The sequence below is a fragment of the Chrysemys picta genome, chromosome 9 (genome assembly GCF_011386835.1).
Source record: "Chrysemys picta bellii isolate R12L10 chromosome 9, ASM1138683v2, whole genome shotgun sequence".
Classification (NCBI taxonomy): domain Eukaryota; kingdom Metazoa; phylum Chordata; order Testudines; family Emydidae; genus Chrysemys; species Chrysemys picta.
The window spans coordinates 46,392,863-46,414,464 of NC_088799.1; the positions used below are offsets into that span (position 1 = coordinate 46,392,863).

The window sequence follows — 21,602 nt, forward strand, 5'->3', positions numbered from 1 at the left end:
CTCCCACCCTAAAGAAAGTTCTTCCACTCAGCCTACTTAGCCTTCCCAAAACTTCCCCAATCCTCACAAATAAGATTCAGCCCCTTCATTTCACTCGTGTCCAACAGCAATCCACTCATGGAAAGTTTGCAAGAATAAATAAGCTTTGCAGGCTGTCCTGAAGGTCAGCAAATCAAGTGGGAGAGTAAGTTCTGGAGTTGAAGACCCTTCACAAAATGGGCTCAGTCACTCCAGTTGATGTGCTGTCACACATACAGAGAAGTGGGCTCTTATGTAATCAGCACCCAAACCACTTCGGACTTTAAAGGTCAAAATGAGTTGGAAGCCAGGACAGACTCCGGAGCATAGTTGTAATAAACAGGCAGCCATATCGTATTCTAGCTGAGGTTCAAGGGTTCATGCAGTGCACGTTGCAAGTAACACAGTGTTGAGGAGACAAAGGCATGAGTAACTGTGTCAAGGACAGCAATCCCCTTTCCCCTCCCCCCAAAAGTAAAATCCTTCATCCAAATATAGATGAAAAATGCAGTCTTGACCTCTGCTGCTGCCTGGAGTCTAAGCAGCAGCACAGTATCCAACAAGCCCTCCATACCTGCCAATTGAAGGATCTGATATAATCTCCAACATTTCCTCTAATTGTCTCCCTCCAACCGCAAGCATTAGCTCTGTGTTATCTGGAGGTTATCTAGGGTGGGCATCAGCCAAGTGGCTCTTGACACTGTGTAAAGTGATCATCTGTTCTGTTCAGGTCTGAGGACACAGATGTAGAGTTGGAATCATGCATATACTGAAAATACTGCAGTCCACCTTGCCTTACTATATCCTTTAACAGCTTCTCATACTCACTGAGCAGGAGGGCGAGTAGATGAGAAACCTGCATGAGAATCCTTGAAGATATATGAGCAGGGGCCCAGTATTAGTGTCAGACCTGCAAAGTTGTTTGCAGTAACCCAGTTTTCAGGCAAGAAATGCCAGTTCTTCTTCAAGTGGTGGTCCCTATTTGGATTCCAAATGTGGGTGCACATGCCATTTGTAGCAGTGTCCATTGACCTGCACGTACGTTGCCCTCATGTCTCCAGTCGAGGCTATAAGAGGCCATGCAGGTCGACGCAGCTCCAGTTCCCTCTTACTGCTGCATGGCCTGAATCGGAACCGCTGGTCCTTCATGCTCTTAGCCTAGCTGAGAGAGTGATTTGCCCATTCTTCCTTCTTATATACAATTATTTTTTTCTTATTTTTGTAGTCTATTAGTGTTACAGTTAGTTAGGCTTGCTCCATATGGAGCTCTTCCCCGTTGGGGAGGCATTCCCACCCAGGAGTTATGCCCCAGCAAATTGGCTTCAAAATGGCTTGTGTCCTCGCTCATTCTCTGTGAGCAATGAGCACCAACGGTGTTTGTAGTTCCTCTGGGAAGCCCACGTTGCCACCAGCTGCACCATCTGCTGCTCGTTCCTTCCCTGAACACGGGAGGCCAGGGAACTTTTTCCCCACAAGTTCCTTATGAAGCAAGCTACATGTCCACATGCTCAGTCAGATCCGGGACTGGCATCCATCACTGGTTGCGAGCACCCCTCTGTCTACCTCCCAGATGCTGGCTCCGTCAATACCACTGAAGTCCAACAGGCCCCGCCAGGAGCACAAGAAGCATGGCCATGGGCATAAGGGCAGTCTTGGACTGCCCACAAATTGCAGTGTTGCCAAGCCAAGCCAGGTTGGGTGAGAAGTCGCGTCTTGACTTGGCTGCTCTAGATCCGAAGCGGCCCCAGTCACCACTCTGGCATCAACACCGATCCAGCTGCCACCTGTGCCGCCTGCACTGTTGACGGCACCCAGACTCTCCAGCCTGCCACACTTGTTTCCACACACGCCCAGCCACCTGGAACCGCTACTGCCCACTGAAGAGTGAATGCTCCCATATCTCTTTTCTCTGGATCCCTGGACACCTCATTCCTGCCTTCTCCAGCGGATGAACCCCTATTGCTTCTGATGGAGAGGCGTGCCTCTTCCACCCACCTTGGACCGACTGCTCCGCCACTGCTGGAACCATCCTCCAAGTCCGAGGGCTTCTTGGAGCCGGAGCGCTCCTTCTTACCTGTTGGGCAGGAAGGTAGACGCTTGCGCCAGACTCCAATTTCGTATCGCCAACCACCAAGCCCTGATGGCGTAATACGATTTTCACACTTACTCCAAATTCTTGGAGGTTAAAAATTTTCTGCCAACGGAAAAGCAACAGCAGTTCCCGGTGCTGATAGATGAAGGGAAGCTGGTGGCCAAAGTGGCCCTTCAAGCAGCTGTGGATGCTGCCGACACTGCCTCCCGCTCTTTAGCGACTGGCATCGTACTCCGACAGGATTCCTGCCTCCAATTCTCTGGATTCCCTGAGGAGGTACAAATCACTCTTTGGGACCTCCGTTTTGACACCGACAAACTTTTCAGTGAAAAGACGGATTCTTTTGCCCCAGGCTTCTTATGCCACTCTGTGACCTCTTGGCATTTACACCTCCGCCCCGAGGCAATGGTAGCAGAGTCAGTCCTTCTGCCCCATCCCCACATCCCCTACCCGCCCTACTATCCACACCAGTAGGAGACACCCTGCCCCTGCCAGCGACCTCAACGACCACACTACTCCGCCTCCACCACCTCCACCTCATCAACTCTCCTGCAACACCAGTCCAAGCAGCAGATTTCACTCACGGGTTGAGAACTGTAAACTGTAAACTTTCTCCCACCCTTCCCATTCATCTTTGGGGGCTGTCTTGCCCTGATCCCCCACAACTGGGGAAAGATCACCATGGACCGTTGGGTACTGGAGATCATCCATCAGGAGTACTCCATAGAATTCCTCTTATTCCGCCCCTCATTGTCCACCCCACACTTACCATGGAGATCCCTCCCATCAAGACCTCCTCCGACAGGAAGGGCATGCCCTCCTCCTCGAGGGCGCCATAGAGAATGTTACTTCCTTACTGGAGACACGGTTTTTATTCCCCATATTTCCTCATTCCAAAAATGGGAGGCAGACACCACCCTATTCTGGACCTTCAAGTACTCAACAGATTCATCAGGAAATTCAAGTTCTGGATGGTGACACTCTCCATGATTATCCCTTTTCTCTCCCAGGGTGCCTGGTTTGTGGCTCTCAACATGAAAGAGGCCTATTTTCACATCAACATTCACCCAGCCCACCAGAAATTTCTCCGTTTCACAGTCAGACACTCCCATTACCAGTTCCATGTCCTCCCCTTCGGTATTGCGGTGGCTCCTTGGGACTTCATAAAATAGTCTTCACTGTTGTCACAGTACAAATTGGACGTCTCGGCCACTCTGTATTTCCCTACCTGGACAACCAGGTTCTCATTGTGCCTTCCCACCAACACCTCTTACTGGCCATCCTGGTCTTTCACAATCTCTCAACACTCTCTGCATTTGTATCAACGAGGCAAAGTCGGTCCTCGTCCCTACCCATCTGATCACCTTTATTGGTACACACCTGGAATCTATCGCGGCCTGAGCTTTTCTCCCACTAGACTGATTTGCCACCCTCACTTCTATAATCATGGATTTGCGCCGCAACCCCTGCACCTCTGTCTGCCAATGTGTCTCCATCTTCAGCCAGATGGCAGCATGTACCTCAGTGATGACCCATGCTCACCTCCATATGTGTTGCCTTCAGCTGTAGCTTCTGTCCATCTACGGACCGCAGACAGATCATTTGGACAAAACCACCCTGTTCCCCCAAGATTGTTTTGGCCTCCCTCACATGGTGGATCGACCCTTCTAAGGTCATGGTCAGTACTCCCTTTACACTTCCCACCCCATGCCAGTCTCACCATAGGTGCCTCTCTCACTGATCGGGGTCCCTACCTGAATGGTCACACAGCCCAGGGCGTCTGGACACCAAGAGAAGCCAAGATGCCCATCATCATCCTGTAGTTAAGAGCCATCTGCCTTGCATGCCGGGAGTTCCTCCCCCTCATACGATCCCATCACATTCAACTGCTATCTGACAAAATGGCAACGGTAGTCTATGTCAACAAGTAAGGCGGAGCCAAGTCCCCCTCTCTCTGGGTAGAGGCCATCTACCTGTGGAACTGGTGCATCTAAAACCATGTCATACTCCAGGCCACATACCTCTCAGGCTCCCACAACTCCCTTGCAGACATGCTCAGCAGGTCCTTCTACATGGACCACAAGTGGGAACTGCACAATCTCACACTCCAATCTGTCTTCCACAGGTGAGGCACCCCGCGATGGGACCCTTTCATGACCAGCAAGAACCACAAACTCCCCTTTTATTGCTCCAAAGGGCGTGTGAGGGAGAATTCATGGGGCAATGACCTTCTCCTCCCCTGGACCGGCAACCTATGCTATGCTATTCCGCTCATCCCACAAGTCCTGCACAAGTTTGGCCAGGACTGAGCGATGGTTATACTGTTAGTCCCTTCTTGGCCTGACCAGTATTGGCTCACAGACCACCTCTGCCTCTCTGCTCACACCCCACTCCTCTTCTGCACACACCTTGAGCTCCTCACACAGGTGTGGGGCCAGCTCTGATACCCCAACCCAAGCCCACTCCACTTCACAGCTTGGTATTTGGATGGAGCTTGCACAGAAACAAGGCGTGCTCCACCCCAGTGCACAATATCCTTATGCAAAACAGGAAGTCACTGGACTACCTTCTCCACCTCAAAACATCAGACCTTGCCCACAACTCCAAACGGGTCCACCTGGCGGCACTCAGTGCCTTCCTCTCCCTGGGGGATGGCATCTGTATCTTCGCACCCCCAACCACAATTGGCTTCTGCAAGGGTCTGCTGAATATGTTCCCACCAATACTCCAACCCCACACCTTCCTGGGACTTTAATCTTCTCTTTTCCCTCACAAAGCCGCCCTTCGAACCCCTTGCAACATGCTCTCTCTTCCATGTCTCCATGAAGATGATCTTGGTGGCCATCACATCAGCGAGATGCATTAGTGAACTGGTGGCCATGATGGCCGACCCCCTCCCCTTACACCGTCTTCCACAAGGACAAGGTTTCCTTGCGCCTGAACCCAAAATTCATACCTAAGGTGATATTAGAATTCCACCTCAATCAGTGCATTCACCTCCCAGTCTTCTATCCCAAACCCCACACTTCCCACAGGGAAAGAGCGTTACACTCCCTCAATGTCCAGCATGCACTGGCCTTCTACATCCACCGCACCTGTGCCTTTTGTGTATCACCCAGGCTCTTTGTTGCCATTGTAGCCTGATGCAAGGGACAAGCCTTCTCCTCGCAGTGCATTTCCACATGGATCTCCTGCTGCATTCATGAATGCAACATACTCATCAATGTGTTTCCACCTCCTAGAGTCACAGCAAACTTCACGCGAGCATATGCAGCCACGTCAGCCTGCCTTGCAGAAGTGCCATGGCAGGACATTTGCTGTGCAGCCAAGTGGCGCTCCATTCACACCTTCATGTCTCACTACCTTGCCTGGGTGGCAGCCGCAGATGCAGCCATGGGCCACACTGTGCTATAGACAATAATCCCTCACAAGTTCTCACACCTGCCTCCACGCTGATCACTGCTCACTACTCACCCAGGTCTGGAAAAAAAAGAGTAGTTACTTACCTGTAACTGGAGGTTCTTCAAGATGTGTCATCCCTTTTTGGATTCTGATACCCGCCCTCCATCCCCTCTACTGCAGTCTACACTGCTTATCGGTGGGAGGGATACTGGAGTAGCATCGATCCACACGGCCTCTTATAGTCTCAGCTGCAGACATGAGGACAATGCACGTGTGGATCAACGGACACTGCTACAAATCATTCCAGTGCCTGACCTGCCTGCACACCCATATTTGGAATTCATATAGGGACCACACATCTTGAAGAACCTCCAGTACTACGCTTTTCCAGTAAGGCATCATACCAGCAGATCCTCATGCTGAAATGCCTCAGAAAAAAAAACAGATTGTGGAGATCAACAGCATAGATCTGACAACCTCAGATAGATTTTAAAATGTGATATGGCTACACAGCCCCTGGTCTATGAGGCAGTGAATGACAAAGCTGCTGAGGCCCATCCCAAACTGCTAATGGGGCTCAAAGACAAAATGGAGCATTATTTGCCATGTACTAAATATACATTGGAGTCTTAAGCCCTCTCCACCTAGGCGTTGTATGTCTTGCTCTCCATTTAGGTGTCAGCGATGATTCACAGTACTCTTCACGTGCAGATACCAGTGAGCTGCATTTGTTACAGACTTGTTTTTTATAACACTATCTGCAAAGGACAGATATTTTACACACTACCAAAATATAACAGAGAGGAAATTATTTCTCTGGTCAGCAGTTCCCACCCAACACCTGCTCTTTCCCAAAAGTAGCACAATTAAAAAAAAAATAATAAAAAAGACTCTCAGAAAAAGTTAAGCAATATAAATCCTCAAGAAGAAATGATGGTCAATGTTGGTATCTTCGGTGAGGTGATGTCCTGATTGTAAATCTTGCCAACAGCTGAAAAAAGGTGGTTTGTGTGTTATATATATCACAATAATGGAAGCAAGTTGAGCATTTATCAGCATCCTGTTCTCCTCCTCCAACCCACATCCCTCCTCTGCTTTGTTGTTACTGCAGTGGGGGGTCCTGATCTTGATTAGGGCCTCCAGCCACTGTTGTAAAATAAAGAAGAAGAATAAATACAACTGTGGGGCATCAGGGGGATTTAGGGGGAAATCACTACATATTTTCCTAATTTTGTAAAATTTCTAAATTTGAAATCTTTCAAATTTGTACATAAATTGAGTAAGAGACAGCCCCTGCCCCGAAGAACTTGCTGTCTAAATAGAAAAGACAGACACAGGAAGTATTATTATTCCCATTTTAGAAATGGGGAACTGAGGCACAGAAAGGTTAAGTGGCTTGCTTGCCACACAGAGAGGCTGTGGTGGAAATTGAACTCTGAGACCCAGGCCCGTGCCTTAACCCCAAGTCCATCCTTCCTCTAATCCACACCTGTGCTTTTAGAACTTGGATTTAACTGAAGTATCCTTGCAGCCCTAGATGTGCCCTACCTCTGTGCTGTCACACTGTGTGGACATTAGTTACATAGGCCCCCTGTGAGGGAGCTCCATTAGCCTTCTCTCCAACTGTGGCATACTTTTAGCACGGGAGTAAGGATTTAAAAAAAGCAGCTGCCTAATCCACTCCTGACCCTCCTTAGAAGAACCCTCACCCCCCACGTTTTCCTCCCTGCTCTCCTTGTTGCTATGGCCTGCATGTATCCTGGATACCGAGCTTAGCAAATAGCTGAGTGGCTCTTTGGAAAGCCAGTATCGCAGCTGGGATCGCTGTGCACCAGCACGCGCAGGCTTCCTGCAATAAGGAATTTAATGTCTTCTTTCTGCTAATGTAACGGAGGCGGTTGCTTTGCTGAAGAAGACGTGGAAACCCGTTGCTATGCCGAGTTAGAAGGAGATAAGCCGGATTGCTTGACGGGAGGAAGGGGGGTTCTGGCACGTGTGCTGTATCTCGTTAAGTGCCGATAATGGCTATACCGAGTCCGTTAGACTTCTCCTGACAGCTGCAGAAGAGCTCTATTGTGTGTAACTCCCTTCTTCCCTCCCTCCTCCCTCCTTCCCCCGCCCCAGGAACCGTGCAGTAACCAGCTAAAGAACTGTTTTTGTCTGAGGGCTGAGCGGGCCATCGCTGGCCATGGCGAAGGGGCCAGACCGAAGTAGGCATAAATGGAGCGCGCTTCACACGTTCCTCCGCTGCAACATGAACCCGGAGACCCAGCGGGTAGTGGTCTTTGTCATCCTGCTCTTCCTCATCCTCATTAATGTGGTGCTGATGTTCCTCTTGGCGTTTCACTGAAGGAAGACGGTTGTTGCGTGGTGGTGGTGGATTGGGGGTTTCCAGGACTGGGCGACAGATCAGCAGGTCAGCTTGTCGTTGTCTGATTCTGGTTTGCCTGTCTCCCATCACAGTGCCCGTGTGTCTGACAGTACCCCTTGTTGTTTTGATTAGTCAGCACTCCTCCTCCCACCCCCACTCCCTGTTGTCATCGTCTGTGCCTTGCTGTCCAGAGCACCGTTACACCACTGAAAGTGAAAGAGGTAACAGCCAACCCGGTCAATTGAATAACTGCTATCCGTGGTGCTAAGCAACCCCGATTCAGAACAATGGTGATCCCATGCGTGTATGTAGCACTTCTCAACCCAAAGGATCCCCAAGTGCCGTACAGACTGTGCACTCTCTTTGCTTGTTGAGTGGCAATCATTTTATAACAAACTATCGCGCAAGCAAAGGCTACATGTGCTGTCAAAAGCCTGATCCATTTAAACCTGTATTGCTTTCTAATTGCCAGCATCGGGGCTGTGAAATATGTGCTGTGTGGTGGGATGTGAGTAATGTACAATTAACTGTAACTGATTAATAATGGATCTTCGGGTGCATCAGGAATCCATGTTTGACACAAAGCTGCAACAGTGTGGAAAGAGCATTTTGTTGGCGTTTATCCTGTTACTTTAATTACCACCCCATGCTTGTATAGATGTGCATGTCTGCTAAAATGGCTGGCAAAATCACTGGACAGAAAACTGCTTTCGTGCCCCTTATTTCTAGCAGAAACACAATATGCATGCACAGCGTGAACATTGAATCCAGGAGCACTGAAATAGGCCTGTTAGAAGAGAAGGGGAATGAAGCTGAGCCCCTGACATAGCTTTTTCAGCTTGGTGATGTCATATCACCAGGCTTGTTACATCATGAAATTCCAGACATAAGCAGTGGCACGTAAGTGGAGCAACGTTCTACCTGGTAGCATTAAAGGCAAATGAATCTTGGGAAGACACACTATAAAGGAAGCCATGGGACTGTTTTTTTTACTGACATAGAAAAGGCTCAGTAAAATGTCCAAGCCCTTAAAAAAATCAACATGCTCCCTCTTCATTTTGCAATTGCAAGCAGCATGCCATGAGATGCAGGTTTCATAAGGGCAGTGCATTTCCCTGTGATGTTATTGGAGCTGCCATGATCTTTTTCAGACCTGAATATTAATGGCTCATGGAGTTTGATCTGATATTGGGAGAGCTTTGGTTGTGGTGTTGTCTTTGTCATATCACGTATGATGTTCTCTGTACTGGTTATTTACATGCTTATGTGTAATACATTGATGTTGTGCCAAAATCCTGCCATTTCAGCACACACAGAAATGAAATTGTATTTTGTGAGTTCTTTCTTTGTCTCTTTCATTGTAACCATACCTGACATCTATATATAATCCCATGGATCACAGGGCTGAGATACTGCAAATCAGACCCCAGGGTGCTTTTCTGAGTACCAACCATGATCTAATGTCAGTGATCAAAATATACAAATATTCCTTAGAGAACAGCATGGTGAATCCAGCCCTTGGAATTCCCACACAGACATTGTTTTCTCAAGCTGTTTAAAAAACAAATCTGGATTTCAAAGAGATCTCCCCATTCTAGCTTTGTGATTATTCCGTGATTGTAATTTTTTTTAAAGTCATAACTTTACAGAGGTATTATGGAAAAGGGATTGTTTTTAGATAGGGGTGAATTATAGATACAGCCAAGCAAATCCCTCAAAATATTAAAGGTCCAGCGTTAAACTTTGTTCTCAGGTACACAAATCCCAATTCCCAGTGAAGTCACTGGCAGATGCCTGTGAACGTATGATAGCAGAAATTGATCTTCATTTTTCACCAGGCTTAAGCAAGCTTTGATGTTTTTGGAGGCTGGCTCCTGCTCCTCCGGAAGTCAATGCGAGTTTTGTCACTGACAGTAACGGGAGCAGTATTGGGCCACAGGGTATCAGCACTGCTTACAAAAAGTTGGAAGTGTCAGCAATTAATATCTATCCTACTCTATGTCTTGATAAAGTGCAGTACACCTCTGGCATTTTTGGACAAGAACCAAGGATATTTACGGTGACTCCCCCTGTAGAAATATAGCTATAAATAATATTAGAATTAGGGCTGCCAAGCGATTAATCGCACAACTAAAAAAATTTATTGTGATTAATCACACGATTAATCGCCCTGTTAAACAACAACAGCATACCATATATTATAAATATTTTTGGATGTTTACTACATTTTCAAATATATTAATTTCAATTACAACTCAGAATACAAAGTGTACTGTGCTCACTTTGTATTTTTATTACAAATATTTTCACTGTAAAAAACAAAAACATTGTATTTTTCAATTCACCTCATACAAGTACTGTAGTGCAACCTCTTTATCATGAAAGTTGAACTTACAAATGTAGAATTATGTACAAAAAAACTGCATTCAAAAATAAAACAATGTAAAACTTTAGAGCCTACAAGTCCACTCAGTCCTACTTCTTGGTCAGCTAATCACTCAGACAAACAAGGTTGGTTACAATTTGCAGGAGATAATGCTGTCTACTTCTTGTTTACAGTGTCACCTGAAAGTGAGATCAAGCGTTTGCATGGCACTGTTGTAGCAGGCATTGCAAGCTATTTACGTGCCAGATGTGCTAAAGATTCACATGTCCCCTTCATGCTTCAACCACCATTCCAGAGGACATGCTTCCATGCTGATGATGGGTTCTGCTTGATAACGATCCAAAGCAGTGCGGACTGATGCATGTTCATTTTCATCATGAGTCAGATGCCACCAGCAGAAGGTTCTTTTTCTTTTTTGGTGGTTTGGGTTCTGTAGTTTCCGCCTCATTGTGTTGCTCTTTTAAGACTCCTAAAAGCATGCTCCACACCTCGTCCCTCTCAGATTTTGGAAGGTACTTCAGATTCTTAAATCTTGAGTCGAGCGCTGTAGCTATTTTTAGAAATCTCACATCGGTACCTTCTTTGTGTTTTGTCAAATCTGCTGTTCTTAAAATGAACATGTGCTGGGTCATCATCCGAGACTGCTATAACATGAAATATATGCAGAATGTGGGTAAAACAGAGCAGGAGACATACAATTCTCCCCCCAAAGAGTACAGTCACAAATTTAATTGACGCTTTTTTTTTTTTAACGAGCATCATCAGCATGGAAGAATGTCCTCTGGAATGGTGGCCGAAGCATGAAGGGGCGTACGAATGTTTAGCATATCTGGCATGTAAATACCTTGCAACGCCGGCTACAAAAGTGCCATGCAAACACCTGTTCTCACTTTCAGGTGGGGTGTCCAGATGTCCCGATTTTATAGGGACAGTCACGATATTTGTGACTTTTTCTTATATAGGCACCTATTACGCCTCACCCCATCCCGATTTTTCACATTTGCTATCTGGTCACTCTACTTTCAGGTGACATTGTAAATAAGAAGCAGGCAGCAGAATCTCCCATAAATGTAAACAAACTTGTTTGTCTTAGTGATTGGCTGAACAAGAAGTAGGACTGAGTGGACTTGTAGGCTCTAAAGTTTTACACTGTTTTGTTTTTGAGTGCAGTTATGTAACCAAAAAAAATCTGCATTTGTAAGTTACACTTTCACAGTAAACAGATTGCACTTAAGCACTTGTATGAGGTGAATTGAAAAATACTATTTCTTTTGTTTATCATTTTTACTGTGCATATATTTTATTCAAAAATAATAATATAAAGTGAGCACTGTTCACCTTGTATTCTGTGTTGTAATTGAAATCAATATTGAAAATGTAGAAAAACATCCAATAATATGTAATATTCTATTGTTATAAGTGCGATTAATCGCGATTAATTTTTTTTAATCGCGATTATATTTTTTGAGTTAAAACATGAGTTAACTGTGATTAATTGACACCCCTAGTTAGAATGCATCCATTGATCTCCCAGTAATTTGTCTTAATATACACAAACCATGCCTGGGCAGGGTGACATATGCATACACCCTGAAATATTGATTACAATGTTTGAAGACCGAACACAATCCTGTTTGTTAAGGTAGATTCATGCAATCAAAAGAATTCTGTATTGATCAGTAGTTGGTCATGCTATTGGTTCCATAGCCATTTGCCAGAGATCCATATGCTTTCCCCCCCCCCCCTTTTTCAGCCAGTCAGCAGTTGCTGGAATTCAATATCAGGACTCTCATCACCCAGTTGAACTCTGTTTTCGTCCATTACACACTGCCTAGTGATGTAATGGACGAGGGGGGTCCCAGAAGCCCCCTTTTTAAAAATTCTACCACAAAATTTGTGGGAAGGTTAGAATGGCCTCCTCTAGATATTGCTCAGTTGTACCAACTAGAAATGATTTATTTCTGGGGGAATTCATAAAAATACTTCTGTAGAGTAAGTGTAACACCGACAGTTGCTGGTCGTCAGTGGGCAAGATCAAACCTGGGACCTCTGGAGGTTCATGAGCCTCTACTGCATGAGCTAAGAGCCAACTGGCTGCTAACTAAGGCTGATGTCTGTCTGTCTCTTCCTCCTCCCCCGCCTGCCCCACTAGATGGGACAGAACACCACATCCAGGAGGTGTGTGGGCATAGGTGTCGACTTCCCCGCTTTCCCCTGAGTGCTCAACCCTCCCCTTTGGCCCTGCCCCCACTCCACCCCTTCCATGCGGCCCTTCCCCTGCCCTGCTTCTTCCCACCCCTGCCGCGCCCCTATTCCAACCCCTTCCCCAAATTCCCGCCTCCTCCCCTGAGCGCACCACATTCCTGCTCCTCCCCCTCCCTCCCAGCACGCCGCCAAACAGCTGTTTGGTGGCAGCCGGGGGGAAGTACCGGGAGGTAGGCAGAGGAGCTGGGACGCAGCACGCTCGGGATGGGGGGAAGAAGAGGAGGAGGTGGGGTGGGAGGTGCCAGTGGGTGGAGAGCACCCACTAACTTTTTCCTGTGGGTGCTCCAGCCCCGGAGCACCACGGAGTCGGTGCCTATGTGTGTGGGTTACATAAGCCTTTGCTTGTGGAAGGAATCAGATTGTAAAATATGTCAAAGAGGGAGAAAGAACCCACTGCCCCTCACTCCCTACCAAGGTCTTCACCCCACCATGGTGTCCTTCAGATCTGACAAGCTGAACACTGAATGCAGGGAATATACTCATTATGCTTTTCAGGAAGTCAATATAAACTTGTATACCAGTTGCACTTAATGATTTGCCAAGTGATGTTGACTGTTTTCTTGGCTTTAAGAAAGTGTTTCTTGAAAGGAAGGAATTCTCCAGTCAGGTATCCCTGTTTTTACATGGTGTTTGTCACAGGCTAAATACAGGGGGAAATTTGACCCTTGTTAACATATTAGTGACCCTCCTCTTCCACTCTTCTCCCATCCACTGCCACCACCAGTTTCATATCTGTCCCAGGACGCAGCTTTTGCTCTTTTCTGCTCGGTCACGGGAGCTGATGGCTTTGGGAGTGAGATGCATTCAAATACCTTTTGCATTAACTTTTGTGGCCCTTCAAAGGTGATGCAACAGCAGCCAATGGAGTGGATCCTGGGGAGCATATGAGACCTAAAATTGCTAGCTGCCATTACTAGGTGGAAAATCTGCTTCTGGAGACAACCAAGATGAGTCTGGTTGGAAACATAATTCTGGCAGCTGGTGCCCTCAGGGTACTGATATACCTCACTGCTGACTGCCATGGCAGCTCCCTTGTTCTTGACATGCAGCAACTGCTGACACAAAGGTTCCTGGACTGCTTCTGACTTGAAAAGTGCTGGCTGCCATTAGTGGGCAGTGGAGAGAGCCTGGCAGAGTTGCGGAAATAGGGTTGGGAGCAAGCTAAAGACAAATAAAGGGAAAGGCTTCTTGCAATGCAAGCTATTATCATCCATGTTTTTAAGCTAGTAGGAGAATTATTTAACACTTGACTCCGTTGCATGCATATATTGTGTGTGTGTGTGTAGTTTTATATTGAGAATGTACAGTTTGTATATGTGTGTGTACACACAATATACATACTGGATATAAAACTACATTACAGCAATGTTAAGATTGCAAATTTAAACACACAAAATCCAGGAGATGAAATAATGAAGGTTCTTACAGTGATTTTAACATACCTAGTACTGAATATTGAGGCACACATTTAACAGCATAGCTAGTTATCCAAAAACCACACGTGCACCCGTGGGCAGTTTAATGTTGCTATGAGAACCTTAACTTTGGCATGTCTTGACTGTTGATGTTTAAATCTGCAATCTTAGCACTGCATTAACTCAGCCTTTTACATTAAAATTCCTTGATAATGTTTTTAAAGGCAATAAAAAGAGAGAAAATGAGTCAGTGTTTTTTGTGTGTGTGTCAGAAAATTCTCCCATAAAGCCTGACTCTGCCCTCTGTAATTGTCTTGGGCAGAGCCTTACGCCGCAAATGGCCCCCTGAAAGGATTGAGACTACATGTAAAGGTATCGCTTAATCTGAATAATAGTGGCAGCTTCCGGCTCCAACTATAGTTGCCTTACCTATTCTAAAGTCATGAGGTGCTCTAAGTGTACGGTGCGTATCCTTTTCTTTATCTCAATTTGGATCCTTTCTAAGAAGCAAATCCTCAGCTCAGCAAGGCTGTGGTCCCAAGTGCTGGAGTGTTAAGGTGCACCCTTTTCAGTAAAGACAGCAGGGTTGTGGTTTGTGAAATGTGTATAAAGGCTTTTCCTGCCTTCATCTATATGCTGCCTCTGATTGTTCTGTAATGTCAGTTAATCCACTTCCCTCTTTCTGTAATGATCTCCTTGGAAGGCAAGCATTGCAATACCCAGAAAAGGATTTCTGGGGAAAACGTCTTGGGGCTGAAAGCACAGTACTGAGAGTCAGGAGGCCTGCTGCCTACTCCTGGCTCTGCCATAGATTCTGGGTGACTTTGGGCAAATTGCTTTAGCTCTCTGCCTCAGTTTCCCTCAGCAGTAAAATAGGGATAACAATACTTTTCTCACAGGGGAGTTGGGAGACTAAATGAATCAATGTTTGTAAAGCTCTTTCAGCTCTTAAGGCACACATTTAACAGCATAGCTAGTTATCCAAAAACCACATGTGCACCCGTGGGCAGTTTAATGTTGCTATGAGAACCTTAACAGATCATGCTGTGTATTATTATTTCACAGCGTAGATGGGAGTTGAAGGGGCCAGCAATCCTTATGTCAAAAAGGAAGTTGTTACAAAGACAGGGCAACTCTGAAATCCTGAAACAAAGTGCTAATTGGAAGTATATCTCCAGACTCCAGCAGCCCTGGATGGTCACCACGCCTGGGAATACAGGATATGGGTCAGAATCTGGGTCTTTTGCCCCTAATATTTAATGAGGAAATGATGGATGAATTATTATTTTTTTTTGCATTTCCATCTCTTTATCTGGTTACACTGGTCTACAATTTTTGAGAAGTCATCTGCTTCAGAGATAAAATGTGCTATTTATTATGTATTTTGATGTGCTGAATTCAAATATGACAATTAAAACAACTGATTGGCTACTGTTTCTAAGATATTTAAGTTTTTACATTTTATGTCTATGTATGTTGTGTAGATAGTAGAGTTTTAATCATAAATTGTAAACCTAGGTCTTTTCATGTGTTTATGGTTGCTTCAACAAGTGGCGGATGCTGAACACTTTTCCTCCCAGGCTCCAATGACTGTCAGAGTGGCCAATCTATCTTGATGTAGTGGGAATCTCTTGCACGACTCTCTCATTCGCAGAGAAAACAGCAATACTTTGTGTATCCAGTCTGCAGACCAAGCAAGAGAGCAACAACCTTCAAGTCGCCACAAAGCTGCCTCTGATGTTGGTCATAGTTTATGCACCTCCAAAGTTGTTTCATGTTGTCATAGGTTTCCTTCATATGGACTGCATGACCAACTGGAATTGATGGCAAAACATTGCCATTATGCAAAAAGAAGAACAGGAGTACTTGTGGCACCTTAGAGACTAACAAATTTATTAGAGCATAAGCTTTCGTGGACTACAGCCCACTTCTTCGGATGCATATAGCTTTAATCTTTCCCTGTTTGCTGTATAGGATGCTGATCAGGTGGTTTCGCAGTTTCTTTGAGAGTGTGTGACACAGTCTCTCAGCATAGTCTGTGTGATATGTAGATTGTAATGGATTTTTTACCTTTAGTCCTTTTGGTATGATGTCCATCTGCTTGCATTTGGAAAGGAAGATGATGTCTGTCTGTATCTGTACGAGTTTTTTCATGAGGTTGATGGATTTCCACTCCATACGGCTAAATGCAGTGCCTTGCATAATGACAGGTTTCAGAGTAGCAGCCGTGTTAGTCTGTATCCGCTATATGCATCCGAAGAAGTGGGCTGTAGTCCACGAAAGCTTATGCTCTAATAAATTTGTTAGTCTCTAAGGTGCCACAAGTACTCCTGTTCTTCTTTTTGCGGATACAGACTAACACAGCTGCTACTCTGAAACCTGCCATTATGCAGTAAAACAGCTTTAAGACTCGTCTTCGATGAATCAATGACCAGTCTCCACTCATCTGGATCGTGAATGATGTTGAGGGCTGCCATCACACCATGGATGTTGTTGCCGGCTACAAGATCACCTTCCATGAAGAAGAATGGGACAAGATCCTTTTGACAGTCACGGAACATGGAAACCCTAACATCACCTGCCAGGAGATTCCACTGCTGTAGTCTGGAGCCCAACAGCTCTGCCTTACTCTTGGGTAGTTCGAAATCCCTGACAAGGTCATTCAGTTCACCTTGTGTTATGAGGTGTGGTTCAGAGGAGGAGGATGGGAGAAAATGTGGGTCCTGTGCATTGATGGTTCAGGACCAGAAGTTTCATCCTCTTCCTCATCTGACTCAAGTGAGAATGATTCTGGTGCATCAGGAACTGGCAGTCCTTCTCTGTGGGGTACTGGGCGTATAGCTGATGGAATGTTTGGATAATGCACAGTCCACTTTTTCTTCTTTGACACACCTTTCCCAACTGGAGGCACCATGCAGAAGTAACAATTGCTGGTATGATCTGTTGGCTGTCTCCAAATTATTGGCATAGATTTCCTTTTCCTGTTCAACCACTGGTGAAGATTTGTTGCACAAGTGTTGCAGCATATGTGTGGGGACCACCTCTTGTCCTGATCTCCAATTTTGCAGCCAAAATAAAGGTGATAGGCTTTCTTAACTGTAGTGGTTATACTGCGCTTTTGTGATGCAAAAGTCACTTCACCACAAACATAGCAGAAGTTATCTGCACTGTTCACACAAGTATGAGGCATCTCTGCTCACTTTGGCTAAACAGAAATGTGTCCCTTTGCAAAATCAAACACTGACAAATAAGAGAGCACGACACTGTATGATTTCTAGAGCTGATATAGGGCAATTTGTTCAGCAGAGTGATGTAAGCTTCGTTATGATTGCATCATCCATGACTTCTAGGAATAACATGATGCAATTCATATCATGTATGAATCAATACCAGCTTCAGATTGCATCATTCATTGTTTTGCCTAAAAAGCAAGTACTGTCCAAACCCAGTCATAGATTTATTCATAGATCCAGTCACCGGTGTATTTTAGTCATTTCTGGTTTAAATTGAGATCCCTTCCCTTTATAACTCACTTATCCTCCGCCATTCCCAAGTCAAGGGTCGTATATACTGAGCCAATAGCATATCTTGAAAACTAGAGCCAATCAACAATTTTAAGCATCATTTTTGTTCTCAGTGACCCAGAATTAGTAAAGTTTGACTACATTTATTTCAGAAGCATTTTGGCTGTAGAGCAGTGTTATTTGTAAGATGGCCATTTTCGTGGTATCTGGGCATAGTTTTATGGTTGGGAGGGGAACACTTATATTTGTTTCTCTTGCTCCACCCCAGCCTTGCCTACAGTCATATATACAGCCTCAAGCTGGGTACAGCTAATTATGCCATCACATCTGTTTCTGAAAGTAGGATTTTACCCTGGAAATCCTCACTTCTGGCCTATAGAAGTTAATCAACCTGTGTTTAGAAACCATGATTCATTCAAACCCGCCTCAAATCTCAGTTTAAGAAACAACCTGGAAAGATGACATCAGGCCAAGGATTCCGGAGTCGTGTTTGGTGTGAACAGCATCAGCAACGCTGAAAAGACTGATGGGAAAGGAAGGTGATTTGGGATTTGAAGGCACAAAAGTTGGCATTGGGTTTTGTTTGTGTATTTGTTTTTTGCTAGTTGCACTTAATCATCATCAAAGCTGAAGACCCAGCAGCAAGACTGTTCGTTTTCTTCACTGCAGCAATGCAGATGTTGGGCTCGGTTGTGCCTTTGGGCAGAGCCGAGCCCCTGACTGAGGAGCAGTGTTGGTGATAGTGAGCCTCAGACAAGCTTCCTAGGCACAGTGTCTCCCCTAGCTCTCCATTTGTGCTGGAGAGGGGGGAGTAATGTCTTGATGCACCTTTTGGGGTACAGCGCACTCTTCCACAGCCAGCCAGCTTCTCTGGTCAATGCATGGGGGCACAGAGTCATGGCTCCCCTCACTCCCTACTCACTGACTTCCTGGTTGCTGCCGGGGGAGAACATTCCAAGTGCAACCTCTGTACTTACCCAATTGCAAGAAGAAGCGACCCGCATGGGCTGCACAGAGGTGTGTCTTTACTGTCTTCCACTCCCCTACACAGCGATATGGGACCAGGAGAAGCGGTCTAGCTCTAGTGCACCAGAACATTTCACTGGCAGTGGCCTGTCCAATGAGAGAGTAGGGCCTGCTAAGCTTGTTTCTTTGCTTTAAATGTAGACAGTACAAAAGTTTGCTCCATTCCATTGCGGAGAACTGGACCTATGTCGAGGAGGGAGCTATTTGCTTTTGATCACATTTTGGTCTGCGTCTATTCTCCAAAGCTAGATTCATTTCTGTAGGGTGACTTTTGATAACCATCTGCTGTCTTTGTGATTTATTCCTGGGCTCTAAGGCATAGAGCTGGCCCGATAAGAAACACGTTAAGTATTTAGAATGATACCATCAACTATTATTTGTAATTTATGCTTTTACTGTTGTAATTTTTAAAATGTCCATTTGCAAAGATTAGATAAGATTAAAAAATGAGGAATGTTCGTATTTATATTGCATCCCTGGGCATGTTAACTAATGAAAAAGCTGCAAAATATGAATAAAATGGTATTTCTCTTGTACCTATTGACTTATTCCTCTGCACAGATTTGTGCTGGGCTTACTTCAGGCATTCCAAAACAGCCATCACTTTCAGCATTGTTTTAATACACAGAGTATCAGCCCCTCACCTGGTGTAAATTGGCCTAGCTCTGTTGAGTTTAAGGAGTTGTGCTGGTTTACACCAATCAAGGATCTGGAACAAAGAACCTAGCAGAGAAGATTTTTTTCTCCCCCATGAGCCCCCGCAAAAAGTTTCATAAGTGGATAAGTAAAAGCAGGGTTTGAAAATTACCGTGAGGAATCTTGGTAAGAAATTGTAACTGAATGTTTTAGTATTTATTATATTTGTATTACAGTAACACCTAGAGGCCCCAATAGGAATCAGTGTCTCACTGTGCTAGGCACTGTACACATATATAGTAAGATGCAGTCCCTGCCCTAAAGGGCTCACAGTCTAAACAGACAAGACAGACAAAGGGCAAGAAGGGAAGCAGACAGAGGGAGGGGAAGAGACTTTGCCCAAGGTCACACAGCAGGTCTGGGAATAGAACGGAGGTCTGCTGGGTCTGTCTGGTGCCATAGCCACTAAACAACATTGCCTCTGATTGCCTTGCAAAGCCGCTTATTGCAAGGCCCACAATTCATTTTGCAATCTGTTCCATAGCTGCAGGTTTCAGTTCCATGGAAGAGAGGGAATCTGTTGAACACTTGTGTGTTTGGCTGGGGTAAGGAATAGTGTTACACAAGAGGAGGAGGAGAACCTGTGACCTGTCCCAGCTCAGCTGCCTTATTTTCCAGCACGGGGAGAGGCAATTCTCGATTTAGTCCTGAGTGGAGTGCAGGATCTGGTCCAAGAGGTAACTATAACAGGACCGCTTGGAAATAGTGACCATAATATAATAACTTTTAACACTCCTGTGGTGGGAAGAACACCTCAACAGCCCAACACTGTGGCATTAACTTCAGAAAGGGGAACTATGCAAAAATGAGGGGGTTAGTTAAACAGAAATTAATTGATAAACTTAACAGTAACAAGTCAGCAGAACCAGATGGCATTCACCCAGGAGTTCTGAAAGAACTCAAATGTGAAATTGCGGAACCACTAACTATGGTTTGTAACCTGTCCTTTAAATCGGCTTCTGTACCCAATGACTGGAAGATAGCTAATGTAACGCCAATATTTAAAAGGGCTCTAGAGGTGATCCCGGCAATTATAGACCGGTAAGTCTAACGTCAGTACGGGGCAAATTAGTTGAAACAATCGTAAAGAATAAAATTGTCAGACACATACAAGAACATAAATTGTTGGGAAAAAGTCAACATGGTTTTGGTAAAGGGAAATCATGTCTTAGTAATCTATTAGAGTTCTTTGAAGGGATCAACAAACATGTGGGCAAGGGGGATCCAGTGGACATAGTGTACTTAGATTTCCAGAAAGCCTTTGACAAGGTCCCTCACCAAAGGCTCTAACGTAAATTAAGTTGTCATGGGATAAGAGGGAAGATCCTTTCATGGATTGAGAATAGGTTAAAAAACAGGGAACAAAGGGTAGGAATAAATGGTAAATTTTCAGAATGGAGAGGGGTAACTAGTGGTGTTCCCCAAGGGTCAGTCCTAGGACCAATCCTATTCAACGTATTCATAAATGATCTGGAGAAAGGGGTAAAAAGTGAGGTGGCAAAGTTTGCAGATGATACTAAACTGCTCAAGATAGTTAACACCAAAGCAGACTGTGAAGAACTTCAAAAAGATCTCACAAAACTAAGTGATTGGGTAACAAAATTGCAAATGAAATTTAATGTGGATAAATGTAAAGTAATCCACATTGGGAAAAATAACCCCAACAATACATACAATATGATGGGGGCTAATTTAGCTACAACTAATCAGGAAAGAGATCTTGGAGTCATCATGGATAGTTCTCTGAAGACGCCCACGCAGTGTGCAGCGGCAGTCAAAAAAGCAAACAGGATGTTAGGAATCATTAAAAAGGGGATAGAGAATAAGACGGAGAATATTTTATTGCCCTTATATAAATCCATGGTACGTCCACATCTTACATACTGCGTACAGATGTGGTCTCCTCATCTCAAAAAAGATATACTGGCACTAGAAAAGGTTCAGAGAAGGGCAACTAAAATGATTAGGGGTTTGGAACGGGTCCCATATGAGGAGAGATTAAAGAGGCTAGGACTCTTCAGCTTGGAAAAGAGGAGACTAAGGGGGGATATGATAGAGGTATATAAAATCATGAGTGATGTGGAGAAAGTGAATAAGGAAAAGTTATTTACTTGTTCCCATAATATAAGAACTAGGGGCCACCAAATGAAATTAATGGGCACCAGGTTTAAAACAAAGAAAAGGAAGGTCTTCTTCACACAGTGCACAGTCAACTTGTGGCACTCCTCGCTTGAGGAAGCTGTGAGGGCTAGGACTATAACAGGGTTTAAAAGAGAACTGGATAAACTCATGGAGGTTAAGTCCATTAATGGCTATTAGCCACGATGGGTAAGGAATGGTGTCCCTAGCCTCTGTCTGTCAGAGGGTGGTGATGGACGGCAGGAGAGAGGTCACTTGATCATTACCT

General features: G+C 45.1%; 1 protein-coding gene across 9 annotated transcripts in view; it reads left to right on the forward strand.

The window, feature by feature from the left end:
• Window positions 1-21,602, forward strand: part of ARHGEF4 (Rho guanine nucleotide exchange factor 4) — a 355,243-nt gene that overhangs the window by 291,472 nt on the left and 42,169 nt on the right. For 4 of the 9 annotated variants that reach the window (XR_010590131.1, XR_010590130.1, XR_010590132.1 and 1 more), the window contains one exon: window positions 7,637-7,928. The exons of the other annotated variants lie outside the window; for them this stretch is intronic. The gene's annotated coding sequence lies outside the window, so the exon portion shown is untranslated. Of the gene's footprint in view, window positions 1-7,636; window positions 7,929-21,602 lie in introns of those variants that run through there. 9 annotated transcript variants of the gene reach the window in all.